A 13,266-nucleotide genomic window follows, 5' to 3' on the forward strand; every position below is an offset into this window, starting at 1 on the left:
TTTTATGTCTGTAGCTATCCCCAAATTTATTTCCATCAGAGCATGCCCCAATTCAGAATCAGAATTTATCATCGTGAACAAGTCATGAAATTCAGTGTTTTACAGCATCGTCATAGAGAGCAAACATTTATGTAAACCACTTTTTCAAGAATTATTTTTAAATGCACAAAAACTAAGGCAATGTCTTTGGTTCATTGATTATTCAGGAATCTGATGGCAGTGGGGAAGAAGCTGTCCTTGTGCTGCCGAGTGCTCGTCTTTAGGCTAACTGTACCTTTTTCCTCAATGGTTGCAGATTGAAAAGAGCATGGCTCAGGTGGTGGAGGTCTTTGAGGATAGAGGCTGCTTTTTTTAAAACACCGCCTCTTCTAAAGGTCTTTGATGGAGTGAAGTTTGGTGCCTGTGATGTCGCAGGCCGAGTTTACAACCCGCTGGAGTTTTTTCTTGTCCTGAGAGTTGGCACTTCCATACCAGGCAATGATGCAACCAGCCAGAATGCTTTCCAAGGTACACCTGTAGAAGTTTTCGGTGACATACCGAATCTCCTCAAGCATCTCACAACGTATAGCCGCTGGCGAGCCATTTTTGTGATTGCATCAACATAGAGGCTCCAGGACAGATACTTGGAGACGTTGACCCTCTTCACAACTGAGTCCTTCATGAGAACTAAGTCGTGTTCCCCTGACTTCCTTCTGAAGCCCACAATCATCTCTTTGGTTTTGCTAACCTTGAGTGCAAGATTGTTAGCATGGCAGCACTCAACGAGCTGATCTTTCTCCCTCCTGTACACTTCCTCATTGCCGTTTGTGTTTCTGCCAACAACTGTGGTGTCATCAGCAAATTTGTAGATAGCATTGGAATTGTGCCTGGCCACAAAGTCATGGGTGTATAACAAGTAGAGGAGTGGGCTAAGCATGTATCCTTAAGATGTATCTGTGTTGCTAATCAGTGAGGAGAAGATGTTGTTCCAATTTGTTCTGATTGTTCTCTTCTGATGAGGAAGTCAAGGATCCAGTTGTGGGGGGGTGGGGGTTGGGTGGTGGGGGGGGGGGGTGCAGAGGCCCAGAATTTTAGCTTCTTGTCCAACACTGAGGGAATAATGGTGTTGAAGGCTGAGCTGTAGTTGATGAAGAGCAGCCATATGTATGAGTTGCTGTTTTCAAGTTGAGTGGGAAAGCCAGTGATATTGCGTCTGCTTGGAGCAATTGTGACGATAGGCAAATTGCAGTCACATCATTTACAAGGTTAGTATCAGGCTTCCCAGTCTCCCAGTAACTACCACAGTTGATTTGCCCATCCTATAGTTCTGGTTCCTCCGAGCTGGATGTCAAACCTTTTCATGAGATCTGGGTACCTGTCAAAGTAAAGCAATGCAGAGAACCTTGAACTTCCAGGTTTGCCATCAATAATTCTGAGCCTCCTACCTAGCTCCCTTTTGCTATCATACTGTGATATTGTGTCCTTATCATGGTTCAGTCTTACCTTTCCTAACATTTTGGAAAAAGAGATTACAAAATGTGTGCAAAACCAGCTGTGGAGCTTGTAAGTCTTAAAAACCTGCAGAGGACTAAACAGCCATGTCTTGTTTTATATTTCTTACATCATCTTCTTTCTTTTCTTTGGCTTGGTTTCGCGGACGAAGATTTATGGAGGGGTAATGTCCACGTCAGATGCAGGCTTGTTTGTGGCTGACAAGTCCCATGCAGGACAGGCAGACACGGTTGCGGCGGTTGCAAGGGAAAATTGGTGGGTTGGGGTTGGGTGTTGGGTTTTTCCTCCTTTGTCTTTTGTCAGTGAGGTGGGCTCTGCGGTCTTCTTCAAAGGAGGTTGCTGCCCGCCGTACTGTGAGGTGCCAAGATGCATGATTTGAGGCGATATCAGCCCACTGGCGGTGGTCAATGTGGCAGGCACCAAGAGATTTCTTTAGGCAGTCCTTGTACCTCTTCTTTTGTGCACCTCTGTCTCGGTGGCCAGTGGAGAGCTCGCCATATAACACGATCTTGGGAAGGCTATGGTCCTCCATTCAGGAGACATGACCTACCCAGCGCAGTTTGATCTTCAGCAGCGTGGATTCGATGCTGTCGGCCTCTGCCATCTTGAGTACTTCGATGTTGGTGATGAAGTCGCTCCAATGAATGTTGAGGATGGAGCGGAGACAACGCTGATGGAAGCGTTCTAGGAGCCGTAGGTGATGCCAGTAGAGGACCCATGATTCGGAGCCGAACAGGAGTGTGGGTATGACAACGGCTCTGTATACGCTAATCTTTGTGAGGTTTTCAGTTGGTTGTTTTTCAAGACTCTTTTGTGTAGTCTTCCAAAGGTGCTATTTGCCTTGGCGAGTCTGTTGTTTACCTCATTGTTGATCCTTGCATCCGATGAAATGGTGCAGCCGAGATAGGTAAACTGGTTGACTGTTTTGAGTTTTGTGTCCCCGATGGAGATGTGGGGGGGCTGGTAGTCATGGTGGGGAGCTGGCTGATGGAGGACCTCAGTTTTCTTCAGGCTGACTTCCAGGCCAAACATTTTGGCAGTTTCCGCAAAACAGGACGTCAAGCGCCGAAGAGCTGGCTCTGAATGGGCAACTAAAGCGGCATCGTCTGCAAAGAGTAGTTCACGGACAAGTTGCTCTTGTGTCTCGGTGTGAACTTGCAGGCGCCTCAGATTGAAGAGACTGCCATCCGTGCGGTACCGGATGTAAACAATGTCTTCATTGTTGATCTTAATCTTTATCTTAATCATCATCTTAATACATTGAAAAAGCCCTTGATGTCTCTCAAGATCTCACTGATCAATTGGAGAATTACCTGGGTCATGATGTCAGCCCTGTGGATCAAGAAAAGTCATTTGAGAGAATGGGGACATGGGTGATGAGTCCCAACAATAGTCCTCACACAAAAAAGACTGTCATATACTTCAAAATGAATGATAAGAGAAATAATATCAATGCACATTAAACTAATGATTCAACAAATCTTCATGCACTGTGTTAGTATTTCTAATATCTCCAGTTACTCTTCTGAATTACATATACTACAGCTCATTAGAGACAGTCATTGATGTAACTGTTGTAAGATATGGAAGATACATGGACTGATGATTGTTATAAATGGTTATTCTGAATAGTCTGTAACATTCCCATTCAAAATGGAATCATGAATGCAGAATTGTGGTTTCTACCTGCAAAATTCATTTTGACATTCTTCAGAATCACATGCAATGGTTCCCATGGGCAATGGATTTGTGATTAAAAAACTGAAAGTAAACCATCAACAACTTGCAAAATACGACAGATTCTGGAAATTTGAAATCATAAGAAATTAAACCAAAACATATTGAGATCAAATTGCAATTTCAGGGAGGATGCAAAAATTATATACAGTAAAACCCCTGGTATCTAGAATTCAAGCAACCAGCAGCCTCAAGTAACCAACAAAAAAAAACTGAGGAAAATAAAATTTAAAGATTAAAATAAATAAGAATAAAATAATAGGTAAAAAAGTTTAAAATTGTAAATATTCACTGAAGTAACACATTAACGTTTGGTGAAGATGGAAGGAAATATCGAGCCAGTGGAGGGCCTTGGTCATGCTTTGCTCATGCAGCTGTTTGAATAAAGTTGTGCGAAACAGCAATGGTGTCACCCAGGACGAAGAGCTGATTGATGCAGCTTGCCATTGGAATAACTCTCTTGAAATGTCTCCTTATCCCTGGTTAGTAGGTCACCCCAGACAGAGGCTTCATTTGCAAACTTGGGGAGGGGTTAATTACCCATAATATTATTGTTCACCTCTCAGGTGGGTCCACGGAGGAGGAGGAGGAACCTGAAGATGCAGCGACAATTAAATGTTTTCAAAGAATGCGACTGAAAATAAAGTAAAATTCTTTAATGCTTATATATTCATGCAAGGGAAGTTTGTTCAGTGCAAGTACAGTATAGTTTTTATATCTTTTAAACTGTTTTTTTTTAAATTAAACCAGGTGTATTAGTTAGGTATTGTAAAAGTAAGTGGAAAATACACTTATCCAGCTTCTACTGATCCCCATAGGTGCCAGATACCAAGGGTTTTACTGTATAACTGTTAAGGAGATGGAGAGTAATGTTCGTAATACCCTCCTTCTTCATAACTGTTTAGATTATAAAATAGAGAGGCAAAAGAAAGCCATTTGGTCCATCGAGTTCACTCGGGCCATTCCATCGTGAGCTGATCCATTCTCCCACTCAGCCCCATACTTTTTTCCCATAATCTTTGATCTCTGTTTATTCAGATACTAATAAATTTCTGCCCTAAATACACCCAATTACTTTTATCCTTCAAAATAGTATGAACCCTCACTGTTGAAGCACCACATAAAGAATGTGATATTGTGAGTAAATATCAAAGTAATAACAATTGCAAAAATCTACAGATGCTAAAAACAGAAATATAGAAAGTATCAAGTCAGAAAGCTTCTGTGAGAAGAGAAACAGTAACTGTATTAAATTAATAATCTTTAATCAAATTAACTTCAAACATTAGCTCTATGCACAGATGCAATCCTACCTGATGGGTATTTCAGATGTTCTTTTGCTTTTATTCCAAAATTACATTGTTATTTTTTAACAAAAGAAACCTTTTCTATTATGGTCATTTTTTTTTGTGTGAAAGATATTAGCCCACAAATTCCACTTTAGTTGATCACACAGAATGCACTGCAGAGCTAAATCTATGCATTTTATTTTCCTCTGAGGTCCATCCGTTGAAAATGACACCATCATCCAGGAAAACATTGTTTCTTAATTTAAATTTGAGGTGCCAAAATACTGGTGTGGAATTTTAGCTGGAAGTGGATGTCAGGTGTACATTATACCTTTTGACCTCACTGGTTTGACAAATACTTATAGTATACTTATAGTATTCATGTTCAAGTTTAGTTATCATCTTATTTATCATCTTATATACTTATAGTATACTTATAGTATTCATGTTCAAGTTTATTTATCATCGAATCATATAAATGCACCTAATGAAACAACGTTTTCTGGTCATCGGTGTAAAACATTGCAGACAAAACACACATATAGACAAATGATGTGTATGCACAGTACAAATACATAAAATATAAAATAAATATTATTATTAGATAGCGAGCAGAGTCACAGAGGGTTTGTGCACCTTAATCATATGTGAATTCTTTGAATACAAATTTAAAATTGAGGACCACAGGAGCAAATAAAGGAGAGAAGAAAAAAGTTTATGTTCAAAACATGGAGGGCACTGTAAATATCCAATATCTGCTGGGTTTTTTTTTAATCATTTTTGTCATCACAATTTTACTGATTCAGGTGTATTATTAAATTATTACAACAGAATTTATCATTTCCTATATTTATCTTATTTTCCTATTACCTTCAATAACCTGGCTGCAGATCTTCATTCCTTCAATTTTTAGCTCAATAGGCATTACCTGTTAAAAAATAATATTTATTACTAATGACCTTGAATGCAATAATTCTCATTTTAATATCCTTCATCTCAGCAGTTAAGAGCACAGAATTGATCTTTGTGCTGGACCTTGTTCATCCTTGTTGAGTTAGAAGGAGAATTATTGATAATTACTCTCTGGTCCAATTTGACATCCAATTAATAACCTTCTCCTTGATCAAATGCCTTCATTTTAATCACAAGCCTTCTGGGGCATCTCTAGAAATGCTTTCTAAAATTCATAACAAGATTTTCACCACATTATTATTACCTACAGATTTCGTACTCCTCGGTGAATACTAAAGAAACTATTATGAAGCAAGCTTAATCTGCATTTTCTAAACCCAGAGTGACTTGGATATTTGTTTTTTTGAAGTATTTACTCTTCTGTAATTTATTCCAATGGGTTTACTCTCATAGCAAATATCCTGACCCCTGCTTATACTTGGAATCTGTTAGCATTGAAGGATTTCTGTGACTCCCTTACTCAAAGAAAATGTCTCCTATGGGTATTGTTGTTTACAAGCACCATTCAGATCATTCTGTCACCATGGGAGAGCATTTTTCACTTATTTCCCATCTTTTCATCTGGTGGACTCAGTGAGAAGCACAACATTTCTATTTTGATTTTGTGGCTAATGAAATCAAAGTTGAATCCTTGACTCAATGTCACCATATCCAAGGTTCTGATTGTTGACTTCATGAAGGGAAAACAGAAGTGTACCATCCAGTGATCATTGGAAAGGGTGAGAAAATTTATGTTCTTGGGAGTCACTATCTTGGAGGATCTTTCCTGGACCCAACACACAGATGGCATTGTAAAGAAAGCACGCCAGTGCCTTTATTTCCTCAGGAGTTTGCGGAGGTTTGGCGTGACATCAGAAACAGTGGCAAATTTCCACAGATGTGTAGTGAAAGATGTACTGACTGGGTGCATCATCGTCTGATATGGGGACACCAATGACCCCAAGCGAAAAGCCCAGCATAAGTTAGTGGACGCAGCTCAGAACACCAACGGTAAAACCCTTAAACCCTCCCTACCATTAAGTTTGTCTACAGGGAACATTGTCATCAAAGAATAGCAACAGCAGTAAGGATCCACACCACCCAGCACATGCTGCTACCAACAGGGAAGAGGTCGAGGTGCCTCAAGACATGCACCACCAGGTTCAGGAACAGCTACTACCTCTCCACCATCAGACTCCTCAACAACAAAATCAATCAGGGACTTATTTAAGGACTCTTGAACTTCAGTGATTTTTTTTTTCTCTGCATTCCACAGTCACATTGTTTACATTTTTTTAAATGGTCTACTTGTGTACATTGAGTCAGGATTTTTTTTGCATTGCCAATAATTGGTAATTCTGCTCTGCCCGCAGAAAAAAGAACCTCAGGATTGTATGTGATGTCATGTATGTTCTCCAACAACAAAAAAAATAAATCTGAATCTGAGATGTGGTAGGTGAATGGTTTGTGAAGTGACACATTCTTTCCACCACATACCAGGCATTGAAGCAGGCATGGACCAGAGGCAGTGAAGATGTTAGATCACTTGAAGAAAACACACCATTTACTGTTTTCATTCCTCTACTGGTAATCTTTGCCTGTGTAAAATAAAACTCAGAAAAGAGTATCTGTTTTAGGAGTTCAGTGACTGGATCTCAAATTACATAATTACTGTTCAAGCACTACAGCTCTGCCTTCAACACCATAGTACTGAGTAAGCTCATTCCCAAACTTCTGGATCTGGGCCTCATTGCCTTCCTCTGAACATAGACCCTTGACTTCCTCTAACAAACTATAAGCACTGAAGATGGTTGACTACATCTCCTCCACAGTAACACTCAACAACAACACACCTCAAAGATGTATGCTCAGTCCATACTATGCTCCCTTTATTCCTAAAACTGTACAGCTCAATACCATTCCAAATCCATCATCAAATTTACTGAAAAGATCACTGTGGTAGGCCAGGTCTCTCATAACAATGAGACAGAATACAGGAAAGAGATTAAAAATCTAGTGGCAAAGCACCAAAATAACAACTCTCTCAATACTGGAGGTGATCATCATCTACAGCAGAGACCATATCTTTGTCTGAATTAATGGTGCTGAAGTTGAAAGTGTAAAAAGCTTCAATTTTATTAGTAATAAATATATCAATAATCTGACCTGAGACTAACACATCAACATGATGATCAAGAAAGTGATCTAGTTTCTTAGAAGATGAAGGAAGTTGGGCATGATCCTCAACAACTTCTACACCATACTTATCAGATGCATCACAGTGTGGTGTGACATCTGCTCCGCACAAGATTGGATGAAACTACCAAAGATAGTCAATGCAGCTCAGAACATAACAAAACTCCGCTACCCTCCATGGACTCCATTTACATGTCCCACTGCCGAGGAAACTCAACATAGCTCCCCGGATACACTCTCTTTCCTCCCATCAACGAGAAGGCTTAAGAATATCAAACTACACATGCCATCGTGCTCCTAAATGAAGCCTATGGCAATTCTTTTATTCTGCCCTTGCTTTTAGTTAATAGATCTTCCTTTTCATTGTAATCCTGTACTCTAATTGTGCTCTATACCTAGCTATTTGTAGTGCTAGAGATATCCTGTGGTTTATTCTCAAAAGCACCCTGTTCTTTGGACTAGTTATTTTGTGAAAATAAACTTAAATATAGCAAACTCAGTGTGACATTAGAGATTTTGGCCTGGGAAAAGCCACCATCATTGGTGGTAATCTTTAAATTAAATTTAAAGGATTTTGCTGAGGCAGCATGTGTTCATTTCGTGCCAAATCAATGGAGTTTCAGTGAAAAGCTATCTAAGGCACTGTTCAGTCACAATTGCCTCAACTCTCATCAACAGCATTTAGGCAACATGTTATTTTAGTACCAAAATGAAAAATAGCATGGAGCAATTTTCAGGTCACAATAGCAAATGAACCATTATTAGATCTTTTGCCAAATGTCATAATTCCTCTGTAAAAAATGCAAAATAAAGTCATCTCTTTGCAGTCATTATTCTTCATCATTTACCTCCTATGATATGGAACATCCTTACAGCTTGCCTCATCTATTCTGACTGTCAGTGAGGCTTCAGAGTATTTTGACAAGATCCAATTTATTTTGAACTTAACATCATTATGACAAAGAAGTGATAATAAAGCAAACACTTCCCTCTAATAAGTGGATTCCTACTTTAATCAAGCCCTTATGTGCCTACTGGAAGTTGTGTCAAACCACTGTTATCAGCGTACTAGGGTAGAATTCAAAAACGTTAAAACACTTCAGACATGAAATCTTGGTTAGAGTGGAATTTCTGTTCTGACCCAATTTCTTAATCATGTTAAGATCAAACTCATAGTTCTTATCAAAGTATGTCCAGAAGAATAAAAAAGTAATATTATGATACATCACAGAGAACAATGCATTTTATATAATTGTTTAATATAATTGTTTGATAATAAACATTTGAATCAATATTATTGTGAGAGATGCATGGATGTATTACCTTAATTTTCTCAGTACATTCAGTTGCTGGGCTTTGGAACTTTCATTCTTTCCTTGTTCAGTCCACTTTTTCAATAGTAAAACAAGACATCTATTTTTAATGTCCTTGATCTCAATAATTCTCATTTCAATATCTTTCATGCCAAGATATGAGAGCACGGAACTGATTCTGGTTTTTCAACCTTGTTTATGTCTGTTCAGCTAGAACAAGAATTCATGATAATTACCATCTGGGCCAATTTGACATCCAATTAATACCCTCCTCCTTCATCCAAATGTTTTCACTTTAGCTGCAAGTCTTCTGGGGCAGGTCTTGAAATGCTTTCTGAAATTCATAATAAGATTTCTACCACAATGTTATTACCCACCAATTTTATCTGGTCTTCAGAGAATTCCAAAGAAAATATTATTAAGCATGATTTGTTTTTTTTCTAAACCGAGAATGGCTTTGAAATTTGCTGTTAAAGTACTTGCTCTTGTGTAATTTATTCCATTGGGGTTACCCTTATTAAGGATGTCAAGACACTGTCTCATAATGTTTGGAATAATGATTTTGGGAATTTCACTTTTGTTAAAAATTGGAGCATTAGTTATTCTACAACATGCTATTGTTACCTAATTAGTTATCAAAAATTTAAACTATAGCTCACCTTTAGTTCCACTTTCTTGCATTATTGTTTGGATTAGCCATAAATGTGATGGAAAGGGAACCAGTATTTCATTGGTCATAAAAACACAATCGAGCATGTTTTTAATTAATTTACCAAGATGCCAAATAAGCTGCAAACATAGCAAAACAACCTGAGTCCTGACAGAGACAAGAGAGATATATTAATGAAACATATGAAACTCAATCAATCAACATAGCACAACTAATGATCTGTTAATGTCTCAATCAGCTAATAAATAAACAGTCTGTTAAAAGTTGTAAAACTTTCAAGAAGCCAGTTGTTCAGTGCAAAATTTATACACTCATTGTTTCTTTAGAAGTTCATACATTTTGTATAGCATTACCGGAAATTTCACTTAGATCTATCACAATGTTCTGAAGAAATTCAGATTCAGATTTCAGATATATTTTCAGAGTACTTACATGACATCACATATAACCTTGAGATACTTTTTCCTGTGGGTGAGATAGAATTACCACTTAATGGTAGTGTAAAAAAAACTTCCTAATGGCAAAAATGTCCTTGACCATGCAAACAGAATCACTAAAGAAAAGAAATCTGTCATTAGAATTCTAAAGGCACTTAAAGTGAGGATTTTTCCTCACAGCTGCACCACATCAACAATGTCCCTCCCTAAAAATGCTTCACAATCTAATTTACAGCCACTCATCTGGAACATTCAAAGAGGGAGAGCAGTTTCTGCTCTGAAGAAATTCCCATTCAAACAAGGCACAGACCTTGAAATAAAACAGGAGTACCAGTACAGAGAATTGTTTATGTGATAAGATGTAGGGTTTTGAGATTGTTGGAGGGAGGCAGATGTAGGGAGAAAGTCACATTGGGAAATGGATTTGAAACCAAAAATTAAAATTTGGTGTATTGTGAACAAGGCATTAGTATCAATGAATGAAGATGAGGACCCTAGATTCAGATAGCTGGGTTTTAAATGAGCAGGTCTGACAATGGATGTATGATGAGGAGAATGCTGGGGTCTATGCTGGGTCAGTGACAGGTAGTGTACACAAGCATAGATCCTACTCTAATTACAGTGACACCGACATTGGACACGTGGAATTTTCCCAAGATTTAGTGAATAAAATCTGATGATACAGACCGCAGGGGACAGGAGGGGTGATGACTGATCATCAGAGGTAGTTCTGGAGCAAGTGCCCTGTGGTAACCAATTGTGGTGAAGGGTGAGAGACAGGGAAGAAGCAAGAATTTAGTCAGAATAATATGATAGAATAAGTAGAATTTCATCAGGGACAGTAGAGGGAGGATGAAAGTGACAGTGAAAGGGCTATGTGAAAGAAGGAGTCTATATGAGGCTGGGGAGTAGGGAGAAAAGGTGAGGGGAAGAGTGATAGCAGGATAGCAAGAGGCAACTAGATTGTGGGAGAGAGTAAGGGAAAGGAAAAGAAGAAAGAAGAGGAAATGTGATTTAGGTTGTGGATTGCAGGAAGGAGATATTGAAGGGTGATGAAAGCAACTGTGTGGAAACACTATTGTCCATGTGTTGATATAGTATGTCTGCATATTCTGAGATTGGAACCTATATGTATCCAGATGTGCGCATATGGTATGTGCAGGAATACCTGGCCTCCATTTGTCCTGGATCTCTTTAACATTGAAAAGTCCTCACTTTGACAAGATCTCCCAATAACTGAATACCCATCCCAGTTTAATGAAGTCACACACAGGACTTTTCCACTTCTCAAAATGTACACAATTGTGAACTTATAAAACCATTGAAAATTACAACACAGAAGTAGGCCCTTTTGGTCTGTCTAGTCTGTGCCAAACCATTTTGTTTTGCCTAGTCCCACTGACCTGTGCCCAGTCCATACTTCTCCCATCCATGTACCTGTCCAAATGCTTCTTAAATGTTAAACATGCCTGCATTCACCATTTCAGTTGGCATCTTGTTCCTCACTCCCATAACTCTGTGTGAAGAAGTTCCCCCTCAAGTTTGCCCTAAAGTTTTCCCCTTTCACCCTTAACACATGTCCTCTAGTTTGTATCTCATCTACCCTCAGTGGGAAAAGCCTATCTACATTTACTCTGTCTATCCCCCTAATAATTTTAAATAGCTCTATCAAATCTCCCCTCATTCTTCTAGACTCCAGGGAATAAAATCTTAACCTGATTAACCTTTCCCAGTAACTCAGTCCCTGAAGTCTAGGAAACATTCTAGTAAACCCTCTCTCCACTCTTTCTATCTTATTGATATCTTTCCTGTAGTTAGGTGACCAGAACTGCACACGATACTCCAAATTTGGCCTCAAACAACTTGGTCAAATACAACTTTACCATAACATCCCTACTTCTATACTCACTACTTTGATTTATGAAGGCCAATATGCCAAAAGTTCTCCTTACAACCTTATCTACTGGTGATGCCACTTACAGGGAATAATGTATCTGGATTCCCAGGTCTCTCTGTTCTACCACGCTCCTCAGTGCCCTACCATTTACTGTGTATGTCCTTTCTTGCTTTGTCCTTTCAAAATGCAACACCTCACACTTGTCTGCATTAAATTCCATCTGCCATTTTTCAGCCCATTTTTCCAGCTGGTCCAGATCCCTCTGCAAGCTTTGAAAACCTTCTTTGCTGTCCACGCCTCCAAATATAGTATCATCTGCAAACTTGCTGATCCAATTTACCACATTATCATCCAGATCTTTGATATAGATGACAAACAACAATGGTCACAGCACTGATCCCAGAGGCAAACCTGAGTCACAGGCCTCCTATCTGAAAAGCAATCATTCACCACTACTCCCTGGCTTCTCTAGTCCAGCGATTGTCAAAACCGGTTCACAACTTCACCAGCATCTGAACCTTCCTGACCGACCTCCCATGAGGGATCTTTTCAAAGGCTTTACTAAAGTCCATGTAGACAACATCCACAGCCTTTCCTTCATCAACTCTCCTGGTAACCTCCTCGAAAATCTCTACAAGATTGGTTAAACATGACCAACCATGTACAAAACCATATCAACTATCCCTATCAGATTCTGGCTATCCAAATAATTGTATATCCAATCTCTTAGAGCACCTTCCAATAATTTACCTACAACTAAAGCCAGGTTCACCGGCGTACAATTTCCAGGGTTAATTTTGGAGCCTTTTTTTAAACAACAGGACGATGTGAGCTACCCTCCAACCCTTTGGCAACACACCTGAGCAAAGGACATTTTAAATATTTCTGACTGGGTCCCTGCAATTTCTACATTAGCCTCCCTCAAGGACTATCTTGTCAGGCCCAAGGGATTTATTCACCCTTATTTGCTTTAAGACAACAAGCACTTCCTCCTCTTTAATCTCTATTGGTTCCATGAGCTTGCTGTTTGCTTTCCTTATTTCCCATAACTCTGTGTCCATTTCCTGAGTGAATACTGATGAAAAAAAAATTATGATCTTCCCATCTCTTTTGGTTCCATACAAAACCGACCACTCTGATTTTCAAGGGGACCAATTTTGTTCCTTATTATACCTGTAGAAATGCTTAGGAATTTCCTTCACATCATTTGTCAAAGCAACCTCATGCTTTTTTTCTATATTCCTCATTTCATTCTTGAGGCTATTCTTTCATTTTTTTAATACTG

At 39.0% G+C, this 13,266-nt stretch overlaps 1 long non-coding RNA gene across 1 annotated transcript; it reads right to left on the reverse strand.

The window, feature by feature from the left end:
- Positions 1–2,740: 2,740 nt before the first annotated feature.
- Positions 2,741–9,786, reverse strand: LOC138742871 (uncharacterized). The gene is made up of 4 exons (XR_011344468.1): positions 9,637–9,786; positions 8,988–9,187; positions 5,388–5,445; positions 2,741–2,823 (listed from the first exon to the last, which is right to left on the reverse strand). It is a non-coding gene; the product is annotated as an uncharacterized lncRNA (long non-coding RNA).
- Positions 9,787–13,266: the final 3,480 nt, after the last annotated feature.

The sequence above is a fragment of the Narcine bancroftii genome, chromosome 9, assembly GCF_036971445.1.
Source record: "Narcine bancroftii isolate sNarBan1 chromosome 9, sNarBan1.hap1, whole genome shotgun sequence".
In the NCBI taxonomy this organism is placed as follows: Eukaryota; Metazoa; Chordata; class Chondrichthyes; order Torpediniformes; family Narcinidae; genus Narcine; species Narcine bancroftii.